We start from the raw sequence: 21254 nt of genomic DNA, 5'->3' as shown, positions 1-21254 counted from the left end.
GAACAATGACTCTTAATCTCAATATTAACATCAGAAGATAAAAGTACTGTGGTAAGTTCTGCTATGTATCTGAATGCCATGATAATAAAAACGATTACTATTACTCCTCACAATTAAGGAACGTCAGTTGGACTACTCCATCCTCCGCAGTTTCATTTCACGACGTTATTTTGGCACATATAAATGAAAGTAGCCTTTAGGAGTAATCATTTTAACAATATTAGTCAATGTAACATACTATTTTATTCCCTAAATTAAGATACATCGGCTATCAGAGTCAATAACAGAACGCCAGCTGGACTAAGTCATCTCGCCGCAGTTTCATTTCACGACATCATTTTGGCAAATATCAACGAAAGTAAACTTTAGGATTAATCATTTTAACAGTATTAACCTTTGTAACATTCTCCACAACTCTAAATTACGATAAATCGGCAATCAAAGTTAATATTGCACCCATAAGCGAACTTTACAAGGGCACGATATATTTTCCATAAAGAAGTATGCATTTATACCGCAAATAGGTCGGCCGCCAGCGCCACGTGTCGAGCTGTGAAACTACTCGGATTACAGTATGTGGACCCGATTGTCAAGGCCAGTCAGGAGCTAGCTAGAGCGATGCATCAAGACGGCCGTGGTGGGTCGCAAGCAGTTTTACGAACGTCCGCTAGAGGTATCGACATTGTACAATGGTGCTCACGCGAAATACATTAGTTAATAGTACATTTTGGCTTTTAAACTCAGAATATTTTTAGGTATATCACAGTCACCGCTTTTTGAAGTTTTTAGATTTCGATGGTGAATAATTTAGCAACTTTCTAACGAAAATGAACTTCATTATTACGGTGAACTTTCCGTCAGCCGTTTTAGACTCGAAGAAAACAGCATAAAATGGGTTCGTTTAATGCAATGATATTCGGAGCATTTTAATACTGCATCAGCGACAAGTTTGAAGACAGCTTGATGCTTCACCGATTTACTTTGGGAATACATTGATTCTACAAATAAAGACACTGGCGAGGTAATTATTGTTTTCAGAGGAATTACAACTAGGGAAAGCAGCTTCCGTCGCTTAAGGTATGTATTAACGTTCGAAATCGCCTTTTTCGCCCAAAAATGCCATTTTAATTTTTTCACTGGAAATGGAAGCTTGAAGACTCTACTTCAAAATGGGATATAATTCATACATATATTCCAACTGTAAGTAGCCGAAAATAAGATTTAAATAGCTACGTGCGCGCGTGATAAGGGGCGTGGCTTCAGTGTCCTGCTTACATGTAAACATCTTGTCAGATTTTCTTATCCAAATTTACCTCGTTGGTGCGGCTTGCCTCCTGAGTACATAGTTAATAGTTCTGACTAACAGATTGTAACTTTCCTAACTTGCTGACTAATTTTACAAACATATAAATCTGCATTTAACTTGAAAAATCTGAATATCTGCATTTAAAATGGAAATTATAAAAATTAACATTCATTAAATAAAATACACACACGTCGGACCTTGTACTCACACTTACTTGTTACCTGCTTACTTACACATACGTTATTTGAAGGGCGCCAGCTGCCACTCAGTGCAGCAATAATAGAATGAGACTCTTGACTATCTCTAGGGTGTGGGGTAATAAGCTTACTTTTGACAACATACCATATAAGTTCTGGGAAAAGGAGATTGGCGTTCGGTTTCCCCATTAATTTTGAGGTTAAGATATTTTACTGTCAAAGAAATGAAACTATGAATTCGTTTGATAGAACAATATATATTCTTTAAATAATATATCAAAAAATAGTGAGTCTTGTTGCGATAAAACAGATGAGAATATGAAATTATGACATTGCAACTGAAAGAAACTAGGCATGAATTTGAATTCTTCTTGACCGGACATTTAACAATTTATACGAAATATTTCCCTCACTGATTCACTTGACTGTACCTTCAACACTTTGAGTGTAATTACGACGTAATCCATTGATGTGGTGTTTACTGTAGATGTGTCACGCCTAACTTGGTGATACATCCTTGTGACTGCTTCTTCTCCATATCATTTGACTTCTTTGTAAGTCAATATGGTATTACCTCTTGGCAGGTCCAGGGTTGCCCTCTCTGACTTCATGGTAAGCCCTTGCGTCCGTGTCTTCCACTAAGTGACGGACCAACCAACTTTTGGCCTCACTCTCTCAATGACCAATAATTAATGGCTCACTGAGTTTTCTCCATCTCTCGTTCACACTTGTTGACTGACCGACTGAGGTCTCTTCATCTAGTAGACTTCTTCACTGTACTGCATCCGTATAACTAATGACTGACGCTACAATATGCACCCACCTTATATAGACGTTGGTTGACACCGCTACGTAATCTCCAGAAATAACAATGACATACTCCCACCTACGCGACAGATATTACATCCAGTGGTGAAATAGCCCCGGGCCGGCCGACTCTCTGAGCGCATATCCTAAATAAATACGATGACATAGCCATGGAGTGGCGATGACTTGGCAGAATCGCCAGTGGTATAGCAATATAACAACGTCACTTCCAATCTCTGATATATACAACAATTCTCACTGTACAGGTATTGAGTGTTATTCTACACATACGTATATATGTATACATCTAAGTACAATCTTGCAAGTAACAGGCAATTGCAAAATTGAATAAAACGGATAATTACAATAATAGTAACGATATCACAGATAAAATAATAATAATACTGACATAATAATAATAATAATAATAATAATACAGATAAAATCATACAATAATAAAAATACAGATATCATCTTGTAACGGGATTTGAACCGTTACAATTCGCCTCCCTCATAAATAAATCGAAGAACAAAGAATCGATTGATTTATGAACAAAATTATATATATATAACACTGACACATATAAACACTTTAAATGAGTATACAACAATAATTTTCTTTTTCAACATCCATACATTTTATCAAAATATCAAAGGTATGAGAATTTTTCTCGCACATTGTCATCGCAGATAACTGTCCAGTGTCCCATTCTCATACAATACACAAGAGCATAGCCCTTAATTTAACACACACAAATAATTTTCAATCAATATACAACATTCTTCTCCTTTTTTTTAACATATCAAAATATTTTGTGAAAATTCACTTATATGAGAACTTTTCTTGCATATTGTTATCGCAGATAACTGTCCAATGTCCTGTTCTCCGTTTTTTTGTCACACAGTACATGACAATGTAGCACTTATTCTTCCAATACACCAATACGACACTTGGTTCACACGCTAATTCTTGTATGTTAATTTTATTTTGCCAGTTTCTTGCAAAAATTAATCATCTTATTATTATCTCAACAAATCTCACGTGACGTACTTCTTTACATATATAATACTATAAACACCGACAATATCCCCTTCCTGATCTTTTAAGGAATATGCACACTTCCCGATACGGTTCACAATAGTGAAATACCCCTGATACAAAAGAATAACTTCAAGATATTTCCCGCCTCTGCAGATGATGAAATGGAACTCTGAGTAGCACTCTTGTCACTCAAACTGAATCAATTTTGCCCTTATTAACTTACATCTCTCAAGAAATCACATCCTCCTTGGCAACAATAATTAAAGAATCAATACTATGGCTACAAGATGGTTCAATTATTCCGTAATCCAGCATAATGTTTATTTGTTCTTAAACGTCACTAGCATTTTTAAGTTGAATGGGGTTACTTACTTCCCACAAACGATGAATGGTCATGTACTACAAATTTATGTTCAAATACGTGTTCTTCCTCACTTACCACTAAATACATTTCGATGCTTACCTAACATCGAACAAAATTATTCCTCCGGTAATTCACTCAAATTACCTCACGTCACTGCCTCATACCGACTATCGCTCGGATACTGGTCGTTATAGACACGTAACACACTCAACAAAACATTTCCTCTCACTAGGAACAACTTCACTTACCTCTCATATATTTCAAAGAACACACGTTATCCAAACACTTACCTCAGACCATCATAATTAACACGTACTTCTTTGCTAGTTTACTCCGAAAACAAACACACACTACCTAAATTAAAGTCTATTCTACTTCCATGATTTACAACCAAGTCAGCCCCTAAAATAACTGAATACACACGATTTGGTACAAGGCGTGGCTGAAACTTACAATTATCTTCAATTATGATTGGTACCGCTATCATTTTATTTACTCACTTTGACTTACCCAACGCCTGTTATAATATCTAATAGAACCTTCATTAACTTCTTCATCTCACAATTTCCATCATCGGAGTTACTACCTCACTACTTACGTCATATTCTCGGCATTACAAGTACTTACATCACTTAACAGAACACTTCTTACGTCTAACTTACCGCTACCATTAATTACTGCATTATATATGACTACGTCATTACTTAAATATCTCACTTAACATTACTCAGGTCACAATCACACTACTCTTAACTCTACTTTCACTACATAACTACTTATACTAAATACCAGTTCATCTACTACCTTCAGCCTGTCTACTTAACTTACCCGATTCCCTGTGAATCTGAGATACTCTGGCTCGATAAAGACACCTGGATACCATTCATATTAAGACTATCATAGTCTCTCTGATAACTCAAATCCGTACGCCTCCCATCTTCCGATTCTCTCTGATTACTCTTCTGACCTTCTCTCTCATAACTCAAATACATACGCCTCCCATCTTCCGATTCTCTCTGATTACTCTTCTGACCTTCTCTCTCATAACTCAAATACATACGCCTCCCATCTTCCGATTCACTTTTGTTACTCTGACCCTCTCTCTCATGACTTAAATTCATACGCCTCCCATCTTCCGATTCTCTCTGATTACTCTTCTGACCCCTACCACCATCGACACAACTATTAATCCTCTGCGGATCATGATCACTACCTCTTCTCTGATACACGGCTAACATTTTTCCCCCTCTCTCTACTATACTACTTTTACCAGACATCATGCGCTCTCTCTCTCGCGCGCGCCCTTGCACACATTCTTCCCAAAGCCTATCAATGAACACTTTAAACTCTCCTAAATTAGACATATTATTCCAGTATACTCGAAACCATATTTTACTTTCACCGATGAAAACATTCGACAAAATCTCCAACACATATTCCCATTCAATAATATTATTCCTCAACTTACTTGCAAATCTTTTCTCAACTATTTTCACAAACTCCATAGGATTAAACTGTTTTCCAGAAAACTTGGTTAAATCACAATCCCTACTGAACAAACCACTCGCTATTACCACTTCTCTCGCCGTCTCACCTGTACCTTTCTGCCGTATCACTCCCTGGCAACTCGAAATTTCTTCTTCTTCTTCTTCCGCTCCTCTATCAGCATTCTCTTCCACTATTCTCACGTCATCCTGCGATTCTTCCTCTCTCTCTCTCACCTGCTGTGATAACGTTTCCTGTTCGTTCCGTAGTTCAGTGACCTCCACAAGTTTGCTTTCAATTTGTTCAATTCTACTAATCTGTTCCCTCGTATCTTCCCTAACTGCATTGTAAATTTTGTCCAATCTTTTCTCGACTACCTCATGAATTTCTTCCCGATTACTCGCAATCTTATTACTTAACTCTAAGATATTCTCTGTACATGTTCCTTTGACATGCTCGATTTGAGTATGAAGCTCGCTCCGACTCAACTCCATTTCTTCTCTAAGGTCAACACACTCTTTATTTACCTTATCTTCTAACTTAGATATTTGACTAGTTACCTCTACTATCTTAGTATCTATTTTAAAATTAAGTGATTCACTTAGCCCATCTATTTTCTCATTGGTCACATTAAAATTTCCGTTAATACTAACAATCATTTCTTCCATTTTACTACTTATGGCGTTAATCCGTTTATTACAATTTTCATTATTAGTACTAATTAATTCTTTCATCTCTTTCTTATTATTTTCACTACTACTACTAAATAATTCTTTCATCTCTTTCATCTCTTCCTTACTATTTTCAATCAGTTTCTTACAATTTTCATTATTAGTATTAATTAATTCTTTCATCTCTTTCATCTCTTTATTATTTTCACTACTATTACTACTAAAAAATTCTTTCATCTCTTTCTTCTCTTTCTTATTTTCATTACTGAGCTCGGTAAATCTGGCCATCAACAAATTTAGAAAATCTTGGTTCATCCCCCCCCCCCCCCGCGATTTCCTTTTGAGTTTCAGTGTGCTTCTCAATTTCTGCTCTTTCCTGAATTTCCTCAGAAGGTTCCATCGTATTCACCTGCTCCCTACTCTGAATTTCACCTTGGATGTCCGCAGAAGCAATGACCTCGTCCTCACATGACTTGTTACTGTCTTCCGTGTCCATCTTTGGTTCACTAGTGATAGTACGCGATCTTAAATTAATCTCCCTCTTCAAATCCCTTGACATATCCCCAAAATACAAATATATATCACACAGTTACACTCCTGACATTTACCAGTAATAATTTCCGTTGGCTTAAATGCGCACACTCTTCCCAAAATGAACCTATGATATGCTGTCATTCAGAACAAATTCTGAATTTATTCGAGTCCCAAGTTGCGTCGACACATTGTAATTTTCCTAACTTGCTGACTAATTTTACAAACATATAAATCTGCATTTAACTTGAAAAATCTGAATATCTGCATTTAAAATGGAAATTTTAAAAATTAACATTCATTAAATATAATACACACACGTCGGTCCTTGTACTCACACTTACTTGTTACCTGCTTACTTACACATACGTTATTTGAAGGGCGCCAGCTGCCACTCAGTGCAGCAATAATAGAATGAGACTCTTGACTATCTCTAGGGTGTGGGGTAATAAGCTTACTTTTGACAACATACCATATAAGTTCTGGGAAAAGGAGATTGGCGTTCGGTTTCCCCATTAATTTTGAGGTTAAGATATTTTACTGTCAAAGAAATGAAACTATGAATTCGTTTGATAGAACAATATATATTCTTTAAATAATATATCAAAAAATAGTGAGTCTTGTTGCGATAAAACAGATGAGAATATGAAATTATGACATTGCAACTGAAAGAAACTAGGCATGAATTTGAATTCTTCTTGACCGGACATTTAACAATTTATACGAAATATTTCCCTCACTGATTCACTTGACTGTACCTTCAACACTTTGAGTGTAATTACGACGTAATCCATTGATGTGGTGTTTACTGTAGATGTGTCACGCCTAACTTGGTGATACATCCTTGTGACTGCTTCTTCTCCATATCATTTGACTTCTTTGTAAGTCAATATGGTATTACCTCTTGGCAGGTCCAGGGTTGCCCTCTCTGACTTCATGGTAAGCCCTTGCGTCCGTGTCTTCCACTAAGTGACGGACCAACCAACTTTTGGCCTCACTCTCTCAATGACCAATAATTAATGGCTCACTGAGTTTTCTCCATCTCTCGTTCACACTTGTTGACTGACCGACTGAGGTCTCTTCATCTAGTAGACTTCTTCACTGTACTGCATCCGTATAACTAATGACTGACGCTACAATATGCACCCACCTTATATAGACGTTGGTTGACACCGCTACGTAATCTCCAGAAATAACAATGACATACTCCCACCTACGCGACAGATATTACATCCAGTGGTGAAATAGCCCCGGGCCGGCCGACTCTCTGAGCGCATATCCTAAATAAATACGATGACATAGCCATGGAGTGGCGATGACTTGGCAGAATAGCCAGTGGTATAGCAATATAACAACGTCACTTCCAATCTCTGATATATACAACAATTCTCACTGTACAGGTATTGAGTGTTATTCTACACATACGTATATATGTATACATCTAAGTACAATCTTGCAAGTAACAGGCAATTGCAAAATTGAATAAAACGGATAATTACAATAATAGTAACGATATCACAGATAAAATAATAATAATACTGACATAATAATAATAATAATAATAATAATAATAATAATAATAATAATAATACAGATAAAATCATACAATAATAAAAATACAGATATCATCTTGTAACGGGATTTGAACCGTTACAAGATGTCAATACTTGTATATTCCAAAGACTTTTATTCCATTGATAGGCAACGGATATAAACAAACCTTCCTTGTGGCCAAGTGGTCTTTCACATTGTGACCAAAGAGTTTGTTTCTCTGTGAGTATGTATAAAATGGGTTCTAAAAGCCGATGTAGAGCAAAGAAAAAGAGAAAATTTCATGGAAACAGACATAGCATGGTGAATGTCAGTGTTACTTGTGCTATCAGTGTAAATAGTGAGACGGAAGGTAGGCCTATTGTAAGGGAATCATTTGCTAGTGATTCTCAGTCCAAACTTTCATCTGTAAATATTGAATCTGATAGTGTTAGTGACATTTACAATATCATTATTGACACATAGTGCTTTACGTATATTATTTGCATTAGCTTTCCCTAGTTGCTCCAGCTGTAATACAGTTTTTTGTAAAAACCTAGAAATTCTGAGATTTGGTTAGGGAATGTCCCTTGCATTGTTTTGCAGCAACTGTGATTATGAATTCCCCAACTGACAGGAGCACTCATCGATAAGATGCAAAATTATTTGGAATTGCTTTACGTTCCAACACAAGCGGTATTCACGTCATGTCAAATGGCATATGGGCCACATTGTACCATTTGACAGTAACAAAGGACTCTCCCACCTACCATTGGTGCCCTGTAGGAACTGACAGCTGGTGCTCATATCAGTGAGCTAAAGCAAATAATGAGATAGAACAATTTTAATTCAAACCAGGCCTGTCCTTTGGTATTCTTCAAACAGTGAAGCCTATATATGAGCGACTCACCAATCCAGAAATGCTAAGTCCTTGCATGGATTGACTCAAAATAATGAGTCATTCAATGCCATGGTATGGAGAAGGTGTCCTAAGGAGACATAAATGTGGGGCTTGATACCTTAAAAATTAGGAGTGATGGATGTTGTTTGCCATTTCAACTGGGAGAACGGAGTGGAAATAGAAATACTGAAAAAGATGGGAATTGCTCCTGGCAAGTACACATCATCTGGTGTACTTGAAGCTGATGCAGTACCATTACACAAAGGTGCAAATCAAAGTACTGCAGAACAAAAGCAGAGGAGGCAGTACTTGAGAGGAAGAAGAAAACTAAAAGAAGACAAGCAACTTCTAAAAGAGGGTCCAACCTATGGAGCAGGCAAGTTTCTAGGTGCCCAAATAAGTGGGTTATGTTCAAATCATAGTCCTAAAACTTCAGTGCTGTTTTTCTTGAATGTAATTTTTTGTACACCTTCCCATATTTCAAATAAATTTAAATATCCTTAAAATTGAGATAGAAAAATCAATGATAGATTAAATTAAAGCTAATGAATGTGGGAATGTTGTAAACTAGTACTTTCTTAATATTGTGAATATTGTTATTGTTATTATTATTTTATAGCCATTGTAACACGGGTGATTAATTATTTTTAAACTTTTGTCAAAAATCATGTCTAGCTCACTTTCTGTTTTTGATAATTAGAAGATCCTAGTTCACAACATTCTATGAATGAAATACTTCAACTTGGGGAAAACAATTTCAAGATTATAACAATTTTGGAAATTTTATGACATTTTGAAAATTTATGTGTTTTTCATTAAACTAATTTTTTGGGTGAAGATAAGGCACAAAATTTTGATTGCATTATACAAAACTGTTAGTTTAATATTTTTTGTTTTATGGTACAAAACTCAAAAAAATCGGTTAAGAATTTTGGATTTTCCTTCGAAACGTTAAAACATACCTGGCGCGCTGGCCTCTCACCGCTGGGTTCCATGGTTTAAATCCCGCTCACTCCATATGATATTTTTGCTGGATAAAGCGGAGGTTGGACAGGTTTTTCTCCGAATACATGGGTTTTTTTTAACATCTTTCATTCCAGCAACATTCTCCAATATCATTTCATTTCATCTGTCAGTCATTAATCTTTGCCCCAGAGGAGTGCGACAGGCTTCGGCAGCCGGCACAATTTCTATCCCCGCCGTTAGATGGCAGCTTCAATCATTTTATTTCTGACTGGGTCGAGTGCTGAAAAACGCCTGCTGATTTTCATTTACAGTTCGGCGACTATATATAACACTAATCAGAGAAAAAAAATAAATGAAAGGGATCCGACACTTCGAAAAATGAAGGTGTCAGCCGAGGAAGGACAAGGGCCACGAAGGGCGTCAAAATGAAACCCTAGGTCTCGAATGTTCTAATACGGTTCGAGTCGGCAAAGAACAAGAGTTGACCAAGGGAGGTCGGATAGGATAGATGAAAGTGAGAAGCCTGACACAAGTAAGTGGGAGCAATGTCAGGACTCAGCTAAGGACCCCATGGTCACCAACCCACGCCACCAACGTTCAGAGCCCGTAGGGTCCCTTTTACTCACCTCTTACGACAGGCAGGTGGGTGTTATTCTACCGCCCCCAACCACAGGTGGATGAGACACCGGTGACTCCAACAGTTGGAAGAGGGTTGTGTCTTGCTCAATGATCAGGCGCCTTCACATGCCACGGGTTACCTCATAGCATCTACTGGCTTAGGTGGATGTAATTTAACTTACTTCGAGAACAAAATACGGTGGCTCAGTCTCAATAATATTACACAGATATAGCAGGATATATGAAACTTCATATCCTTTCATCTCTTTGATTATACGCCTACCCGTTATAATATTGCCTTCCGACTGATGTAACAAGATTCTTCTCAATAACGAGATTACCAATAATAGTTCTGCTGTACAAAGTAGATTATTATTTGTGTAGCTACTTTTGATTCCTGAAAATATTCATTATACCAGTATCATTACCGTGCAGATCAACTTGATTTGATATTCCACGTAGACCCTATTATATAGAGCTCCATAAAGAGCCAATGCTTACTTCTACGTATAACTTATTTTTAAACAAAACCCCAACTCTCATGCTGTTTCCTTTATGACTAGTGGGGTTATTCATTCTTCACACAGAAATAATGAAGACATGAATATCAAAACCATACAAGTCCACTTTTTACGCTATATGAGTTATATATGTCAATGAATTCGTCTCGCTGAGCTCTAACCAATGATGTACAAAACAACACAAATTTCGAACATTCTGCTAATGTTATGATGTTGGTTAGTTACAAAACTACACAAGTGTAGGACTTGTAGTCACCCAGCCATACAATACTACTGCGTATCTGAGCATTGCAACAGCACAAGGGTGTAGCGCTGAGGTGGCTAAGCACTTGTATGACCCATTGAAGGAAAATAATGTACTACAATATTTTCTCAGCCCCCAACATTGGTACGAATGCGAAACTTTAGATAGGCCTATGAATTATTTGAAGTTTTCAGAGTGCTCGCGGAAAGTTTCCGTTTCTTCCGACAGATAACGTACTTGCAGCAATGGTTCAACATGGCGTCTGTAAGTGATACAAGTTATAAGCAGCGTGTCGATATTGAATTTCTCACTGCGGAGCAAGAAACGGTTGGAAACATTCACAAACGTTTATGTGCAGTGTATGGAGCATCAGCAGAAGTACGGTTAGTCGCTGGGCACAGAGGGTGAAGCAATCTGAAACCGGTTCGGCAGAGCTCCAGGATTTACAGTGGCCGGGGAGGCCACCCGCACGTGACAAGATGCAGGGTGCTGATGTGCTCATTCGCAGAGGACCGAGGGGCACCACCATTAATTCTGAGGCATATGTGAACACATTAATCAAACTCAAGACGTGCTTCCACCGACACAGACAGGGGATAGCAACGGCCTAGTAGTGAGAAGGAAGCCGCCGTGATCTTAGCTTAGGTACACCCTAGCATTCACCTCATGTGGAAATGGGAAACCATGTTCAGGGCTGCCGACACTATCTCCCGGATGCAAGTTCACAGCAGCGCGTCCCTAACCATACGGCCAACTCGCCCGGTGGGAAATATTTTGAGGATGACGAAGAGGTGATTCGCACAGTGAAGAAATGGCTTCGTGAACAGAACAAGGAGTGGTACCACAAGGGCATACACACTCTTTGTCTCGCTGGAGGAAGACCACAGAACGGGAAGGGGATTACGTGGAAAAAATAGGGAGTGTAGAAGAAATATCATTCTTTCTTGTCTACAAGTTTCATTGTGTTCATTAAATAATTGTTGAAGAAAAAAATGTGGTGCATTAGTTTCTGGGCTACCCTCGTATGTTAGAGGCCATAGCCTTTGACTATGTATGTAGAATATCCCTTACCCTCACATATTCACCACGGAGATGTTCTACGCAAGACAGTTGTGGCTCTTCTATTCCGAAATATACCGCTTTCTTGTACTGCTCCATGGCTAAATGGTTAACGTGCTGGCCTTTGGTCACAGGGGTCCCGGGTTCGATTCCCGGCAGGGTCGGGAATGTTAACCTTAATTGGTTAATTTCGCTGGCACGGGGGCTGGGTGTACGTGTCGTCTTCATCATCATTTCATTCTCATCACGACGCGCAGGTCTCTTACGGGAGTCAAATCAAAAGACCTGCATCTGGCGAGCCGAACTTGTCCTCGGACACTCCCGGCACTAAAATCCATACGACATTCCACTTTTACCGCTTTTACCGCTTTCTTGAGGGTACCACTACTATGTTCCATAAACGAAGTTAGTCGGAAAGAAAGATCCGAATGAAGTTATCTCCTTCTTGGATCACTTCACTGACACCAATATCAAGAGAGGATGGTTGCCTAGTTGTATTTCCTCTTAAAATAATAATCACCACTACCACCACCACCACCACCAATATCAAAAGACTCTTGTGTGCTTACAGATGCGTAGCACAAAACAGAAATTACACAGTTGTGAAATATTTCAGCCATTTGACACAGCAAAGGTAGATTGAACTACATTCTTAACATGTACCCAGCAGGAGGGCATTCTTGCACGCATTTATGATGGATCTTATGTGCAAACTGAGCATGAAAAAAGAAAACAGGACGTTGTTAACATTGCAGAATAATGGATTACGTTGAACTCCTACAAGAACATTAACATCGTTTATGAAGAACAGAGTATGATAAAGAATTTCAAGAATGGTTTTAAACAAATCAAGGAGACAACCCCCATCTCAAACGCACAGGACAAATTGAAGTTGATTTGTTACAAATTTATAAAATACAGTCGAATCTCCATAACTACCTGCAAAACATCAAGAGGTTTTACAAGGGTAACATTTCCCTTGAGGCAGCTTTAAGATAGGCCAGTTGAAGAAGGCATATGGGGCGGAACTCCCAATCAAAGTTCATAAAGCGAAAGATATATCTTCTGTTCACCCTGAACATCTTCCTCACTTCCGATATCTTATTAAAAAATACAGGCAGATTCTAACTTTTATTGTTGAAGAGTCCGGAAGTGAAGTTTGAGACTCAGATTAAAATGTGGATAGCATGATTTTACTGAACAGTGAGGTGTGATTGATGTAGAATCTGTTAATCTTTATTCAATGAAATGTATTGCCATATTGTACTTTTTACTGTGTGGTTTACTTATTGTAGGCACAAACAATCCACTTTACTTTTATCACTGGAACCTAAAAATTACATTGATGACTTTCATAACAACACAAGTTTACCATAATCATTAATTTATTGCACAAAACATACAAACAATCACTAAGTTTAGTCAGGTTTGTATAATTCGTAATGGGACGCAGTTTCTGCAGTAAAAAATTAAAGACCTATGTGCTCTAGAAGTGGTTTTATTATCTCAATACTTACTAAACGGGACTTGTGCTGTTATGAAACTCAGCGCTTCAATTTTTGTTAATAAACGAATCTAACGTAGTTGTGTCGGGACCACGGCCCAAACTTTTGACATAGAATTCATACCACTTGAAGGGGACTGTGGAAAATAAAGTGCACCTAGCGAGTGGTGGTGGTGGTGATTATTGTTTTAAGAGGAAGTACAACTGGGCACCCAACCTCTATATAACACTAATCAGAGAGAAAAAATGGAAGGTATCCGACACTTCGAAAAATGAAGGTATCGGCCAAAGGAAGGCAAGGGCCACGAAGGGAGTGAAAATGAAAGACGCCCTAGGCCTCCATACCTAATACCGTCGGGGTCGGAAAAGAACAAGAGTTCACCAAGAGAGGTCGGATAGGATACATGAAAGTGAGGAGCCTGGCACAAGTAAGTGGAAGCAATGCCAGGACTCAGCTAAGGGCCCCGTGGTCGCCAACCCGCGTTACAAAGTTCAGAGCTCCTGGAGCCTCGTTTAGTTGCCTCTTACGACAGGCAGGGGATACCGTGGGTGTTATTCTACCGCCCCCACCCACAGGGGGAACACCTAGCGAGTGGCTGTGTGGTTTGGGCAGGTAGCTGTCAACTTGCATTTGGGGGATAGTGGGTTTGAAACCCCTGTCGGTAGCCCTGAAGATATTTTTCCGTGGTTCCCATTTTCACACCAGAAAAATGCTGCAGGTGCCCCGTGGCTGCATCACGCTCCCAAGTTAAGAGCCCCTGGAACCCCTTTTAGTGTTTACCGCCGATGTTATTCTATCAACTCCACCCACAGGAGGATCGACCAAGGGAGGTGGTGGTGGTGGTATTTATTGTTTTTGCTAATGGCTTTACGTCGCACCAACACAGATAGGTCTTATGGTGACGATGGGATCGGAAAGGCCTAGGAGTTGGAAGGAAGCGGCCGTGGCCTTAATTAAGGTACAGCCTGGTGTGAAAATGGGAAACCACGGAAAACCATCTTCAGGGCTGCCGACAGTAGGATTCGAACCCACTATCTCCCGGATGCAAGCTCACAGCCGCTCGCCTCTAACCGCACGGCCAACTCGCCCGGTGCTACTGTCTTTTGGGACTGGAATTTTGTTCTATTGGTTGAGTACCTGTGCCGATGTACTACGGTCACAGTTGAGAGGTACTGTACGGGCCTTACGAAGCTCAGAGCTGCAATCAAACGAAACGTCCTGGCCTTCTGTCTCGGAAAGTGTTGCTCTTTCATGACAACGCGCGCCCCCACTCAGCTCAAAGGGCCCAGGATTTTCTACAGAACTTCAAATGGGACCTTTTTCCCCATCCACCTTATTTCCATCTCTTTCCACAACTCAAGTTGGGCACCTTAAAGGCAAGCGGTTTGCGACTGATGAAGAGGTGGAAGCGGAGGTGAACCGCTGGCTACGGGGACTGGACCGAACCTGGTACGACGAAGGTATCAAAAAACTGCTGTCAAGATACTAAAAGTGTTTGGACTAAAATGGTGACTATGTGGAGAAGTAGGGTACGAATTATAGAATGAAAATAAAATATTTCACTAGTGTAAATTATATCATTATTACAGTAAATTAAGTGTTCAGTTATGTCATGTATGAAGTTCTGTTTTATGGTGAATCATAATATGTGATATCATCGATTCACCAAGGGGGCGTTATGTGATAGTACATATATCACACCCCCGAATTATATGTAGAAGTTAGAGATATTATTGTCAGTATTCGATTTTTTATTATTATTATTATTAGTATTATTATTATCAGTATTTCATTTGTATATTTTTCCATTTATATTGGTAAGCTGGAAGATATCCACATATGTAGCTATGAGTAATTTGTTTTGCACGAGTGAGAAAACATTGCTTTAATGCTTTAACAACTCTGGTAATTTGGATGAGTCATATGGCTGCCCTAGTGTTTGTTGTGATGTACTTGTGTCGGGAAATTCCATTAGCCATGCATATATCCCAGCCTGATGAGATGAGCTTGTTGTTGTATTAGGGAAGCTCGTTGAGTCATGCAATAAACCCCAGAGTTTGTTTATCTCTTGGGAGCAAGGTCTTGACAAGAGGTTCGCTCATGATTGGCTGGCAAGCACCAATCCAGAAGTATCATCTGAGAGGAGGGGGATGTTGATGTCTATAAAGGTTGATCATACGGCGGCAACAAGGCCATTCATTCATTCATTCATTCCAAGTTGATGCTCTGAGCAGTGAAGAACGCCAGAGGGCCCAGCCACCGAGCTTGCTTCCTGTACACCGCCAGCTCGCCTGCTTCTTCCGCCAAGCGCTCATCTCACGGTACTACCTAGTACCACCACGTCGCCGCTAGTAGCGCTTCACCGGCCGCCTGTCCACTGCGAGCCCTGGCTCGCTCGCCACCAGCCGCTTCAAGAGTCGCCAGTAACGGCCGCCATATTGTAATTCACAGCGCGATCCGACTTTTTTGATACACTCTGGGAGGCCACCTTTCTGCGGTCTCTCATTTCCACACCAGCTGCTCGACCGTCCACACGTTCCAGCCCAGCCGACAGTTAGCTTGCGGGCCTTATTAGGCCAAATTCAAAGCAAATTTGTCTGCGCTCAGTGTGTGCCTGTTCGTGCCTTGTCCCGGCGCGATCCGTCACAACTACACCTGGCACGACTGGTACCCCCTGAGTGCACCCAGGTCCTCCTCGGAGTTTGATCCAACTAGTGCTAGTTCCTGACCCACTACCAAGCCTTCCCCCCCCTACCAAATTCTACTGTTTTTCTTTTCCTTTCTTTTTTTCTTACTCTATACCTTTCTGACTACGGATATGGACACCCCCGGTGGACCGAGCAACTGGGGCCCTTATCACGATTTTAACCTTCCCCTCATCATTGAATTCTCTGATTCACCCACCCGCCCACATGATAATTACCTCGTTATCCCCCCTCCTGAAGATATTTCTTCAGCCAAGTTACTTCTTCACAGAAGGCAAATTGCCTCTACCCTTCTTCCCCTCACCAAATTCATTCATCGGATAGATGAAAATGAACATTCTCGTGTCATTTTCATCCTCCCTATAGTCCCTAAAGCCATCACCCCTCTCTCAGAAAAGCTTACTAGCTGCAATATCCCATTCTGCCCCGCCGACGAACTGCCTGGGTTTGACTACGTCGTCGATGAAGAAATGGTGGAAGATGACACCGACGAAGAGGAAGAAGAAGAAGAAGAAGAAGAAGAAGAAGAAGAAGATCCTGAAATCTTCGTCGAGTCCGAGGAATCCCCCTTCGAGCATCCCTTCCACTATATCCACAAAAACTCACCATTTCCAGTAGCACCAAATAACAATTTCCTCATCATCCCTCTCACCAACCCCGGCCCCATCCCCCTCACTCGTAAATCTGTAATTGAAGCAATAGAACAAGTCCTTAGCAAGCACATAGCCACCATAGAAGAAACTCATAACAACCACCTAATCCTCACCCCTCTTCACAATAAGTCTATTCCCATCATTCTCCGTAAACTCCAGTATGCAGACATCCCCACCCCCATGCTCATCAATCCAGTCAGCAACACCTATCAACCAGCTACTCTTGACCGCTCCACTCAAGCCCCCTTCACTAAACCTAAAATAATCCAGACAGATACTATTCCACTCCAACCTAAAATAATCCAGACAGATACTTTTCCACTTCAAACCCAGGAAGCTCAAACTAACGAACCAACTCCACCCCCTGAAACTACCCCGACTTCGACTCCCGACTCAAGCCCTATCCCAGTACCAAATCTCACCTCCAGCGCCACCCAGACCAGAAGAAGAAGTAGAAGAAGAAGGAAACGCCGGACACCAGCGCCTCAGACTTCTCCAAGCACCGAATCAGCACCCCCGCCTCAACCCTCCCCCACCCCCCACCCTTCCCTGGTCATCCAATGTTATAATTGCCTCCAGCTACACCACACAGCTGCGACGTGCACCAATTTCACCTGGTGCAATAGGTGTGGTGGCTCCCATCGCCACACTGACTGCAAGGTGCCTCGTGACCAGGCGAGGTGTGTGAACTGTGAGGGGAAACATGCGGCCTCATTCCCAGGGTGCCCTTTCATCAAGAAGGCCATACGGTCTCATTACACGAACGCCAGGCACCTCCGCAAACCAAGCTCTCCACCACCACATTTCAACAGCTTTACTCCTCATCTTTCTCAACCCAGTAATAACAACCTATCTTCTTCTCAACCTTCTTTCTTCTCACCTTACTCATCTCCCAGCCATGCCTCCCCGACAACTCATTGTCCCCTAGTCACCCCATCAAGAAAAATTGCCTTGCCCTCACTACTTGCCTTCTTCTTCTTGCAATTTACAATACATTAACATCTACCATCTATTACCTTGCCAACTAGCACTAGCTAAATTTGATTACTAACAGTGCAGCGATGAGGGGTTTTCTTTTTCTGACGGGTGAACTTGTTTTCGCCTTGACAGAGCCGATTTTTCCGCGCTAGTGTATCGTGCTTGTGCTGATGTGATTTTTTCACATTTCGCTGAAACAGATGAGTAGAGTGGCCTAGTGGGACTCCCACCTACGTGCTATCAAAAAAAAAAAAAAGGCAACAAGGAAACAAGGAAACATGGTAAAGGACATTGTAAAAGGAACGAGAAGGAACTACTACAACTACAAGCAGTAACACTGTATGAAGGAACGACAACTGACACACTGTACGGGAAGGAAGTGGTGCTGATACACGGTACTGGAGTGACACGGCTGCAATGGACTGGACTTCAAACGTTCATGGAACGTAGTCTTGTGATGTTCGTGGAAAGTGACTGATTGTGGAGAGTGCTTGCGCATTAAGTATTGTAGCACTTGTGGTGGCCTAGCATTATATGTTGGTGAAAGCTATCTCAGACTTTCCATAATTTATGTTGAGGATCGACAGACGTGTGTATATATCTTTACAACAAGTGTTAAAATATGTGAACACAGTAGTACAAGGTACAGTATCTGTGTGATGTGATAACTGCCGATTATGAGAATCGGTAAGTCGAATTAATATAGAGACAGTGAAGGGTATTTATCTTCATACATGTACATTGTTCATCGGACTATCTACAAATGGTAGCTTAGTTCTCGCTTTCGTTTTCCCACGATTTTCATTATTATTGTTGTTGTTGTAAATATGGAGTCTTCCAGCAATCTTTTATGTGTGTATTATATGTATAATGTTGTATGTTGATGAGGTGCTCATGCACGGAATTTGTTAAGAATATAGTTAGCTATTTTAGAATCAGTGTTATTGATGAACCTAGGTGCAGTTCCTACCTAATTTGTCGTTTTCAGGAGGTTAGGTAAGGCCTGCAGCAGATGTACCAGTACGCAGCATTATGTACACGCCCTGGGATATACAGTTTATCATGCTCTTATCTAAATTCGAGGGATCCATTCTGGTGAACTCTGGCGCCCATACTACGGACATTTCGGTTAATTATGCCTATTAATTTATTTTTTGAGTATTTTTATTTACATATTTTATTCATGATTTTAATTTTTATTATCATCAAAAAGGTTACAAAATAACCCGCTTGTATATTTTGTAAAATAGGGAATCTTATTTATCGGATGGCACTCATAAAAACATCTGGAGGAAACAGCAAAGTGAAAGGAAGAACAACTAAAAGAAGGGTCAGGATGAATACACGGGTTTAATTTCCGTGGTCTTTGGATGACCAATATTGAAAAAAAAAAAAAAAAAAAAACAGTAATAATGTTTACGGTGCCGGTGTCGCGGTGTAGGGGTAGCGTGCCTACATCCTACCCGGAGTCCCGCTTTTGATTCGCGGCCACGTCAGGGATTTTTACCTGGATGTGAGGGCTGGCTCGAATTCCACTCAGCCTGCTTGATTATAATTGAGGAGCTATCTAACGATAAGATAGCGGCTCCGGTGTAGAATGCCAAGAATAACGGCTGTGAGCTACATCGTGCTGACCACATGACGTCTGCTTGCCCTCTGGCTGAGCAGCGATCGCTTGGTAGGCCAAGTTCCTTCGGGGCTGTTGTGCCATGGGAAAGTGAATAATATTTATTAATGGTCACCACATTTTACTTTTGATTTACCCTACAGTAGGTGGTGGTGATTATTGTTTTAAGAGGAAGTACACCTAGGCAACCATCCTCTATACACTGTAACACTAATTACAGAGAACAAACGGAAGGGATAAGACACTTAAAAATGAAGGTATCGGCCAATGAAAGGCAAGGGCCACGAAGGGCGTGAAAATGAAAGACTCCGTAGGCCTCGAGTGCTCTGATACTGTCGGGATTGGAAAGGAACAACAGTTGACCAAGTGAGGTCGGAGAGGATAGATGAAAGTGAGTAGCCTGATGCAAGTGGAACGGCAAGACTCAGCAAAGGAATCCGTGGTCGCCAACGCACGCTCGAAAGTTCAGAGCACAGGGGGCGTGGTGGTGGAGGTGGTGAAGTAAAACTAGGTAAAAGAAATAAATGGAAAGTGATCCAACACTTCGAAAAATGAAGGTATCGGCCAGAGAAAGACAAGGGCCACGAAGGGCGTGAAAATGAAAGACTCTCTAGGCCTCAAATGCTCTAATACCGCCGGTATTGTAAAATAACATGAGTTGACAAAGGGAGGTCGGATGGGTTAGATGAAAGTGAGAAGTGTGGCATAAGTAAGTGGAAGGTATGTCAGGATTCAGCTAAGGTCCAATGGTCGCCAATCCACACTCCAAAGTTCAGAGCCTTGGGACCGCTTTTAGTCGCCTCTTACGACAGGCAGGGAATGCCGAGGGTGTTGTTCTACCCTATACCCGTTATGATATTCTATTTAAAATGGAAATAAGAATCAAATTCCACTGATATTAATGGTCACGTTACCTAGCGAACATTCGACGGAACTGTATAAACCATCCTTGGTACATGCGATGTAATACACACATTTCTTCTAGTTAACAAGCCACGTACATTTTGTGAATGAAGTTCACTTATCAAATGATATTTCATTATGTAAATTGACCAGCTGTTCATTGAGATAGCAGTAGGAGACGATGATGGCAGCGATGGGCAGAGTTTTGTTCCGGAACATCTCACACCTCAGGGCAGTGCATAGCGTCACCACCAGTGTTACCATCACGTAGATCACGAACGCCAAAGTGACATCGAACAAATTGAGGTCCTCGATGTGAACAGAATCCCCCTTGGGGTGTATGGAGGCGATGTCGATGAACACTCCACAAAACTTGAGGGTGTACATCGTAGCCAGAATGAACCAGAACACCACCTTATCCTCTTGCTCCCATTCTTGACCATCTTCATTGTCCATGTTGTCATCCAAATTTTGAGGGAAGAGAGTCTCGATCTGCGCGAACAGTTCTTCCTGTCTGTTATAGTGGTCATCATTACCTTCCACACTGTACTCCATGTTCTCCTCTTGGGCAATGAACTCTTCGATGTCGCGAATTAATTGTCGATGCTCGGTGCACACTGTATCCTCTATATGGCAAAGAG

The sequence above is a fragment of the Anabrus simplex genome, chromosome 9 (assembly GCF_040414725.1).
Source record: "Anabrus simplex isolate iqAnaSimp1 chromosome 9, ASM4041472v1, whole genome shotgun sequence".
In the NCBI taxonomy this organism is placed as follows: Eukaryota; Metazoa; Arthropoda; class Insecta; order Orthoptera; family Tettigoniidae; genus Anabrus; species Anabrus simplex.
This window is presented reverse-complemented; position numbering follows the sequence as displayed.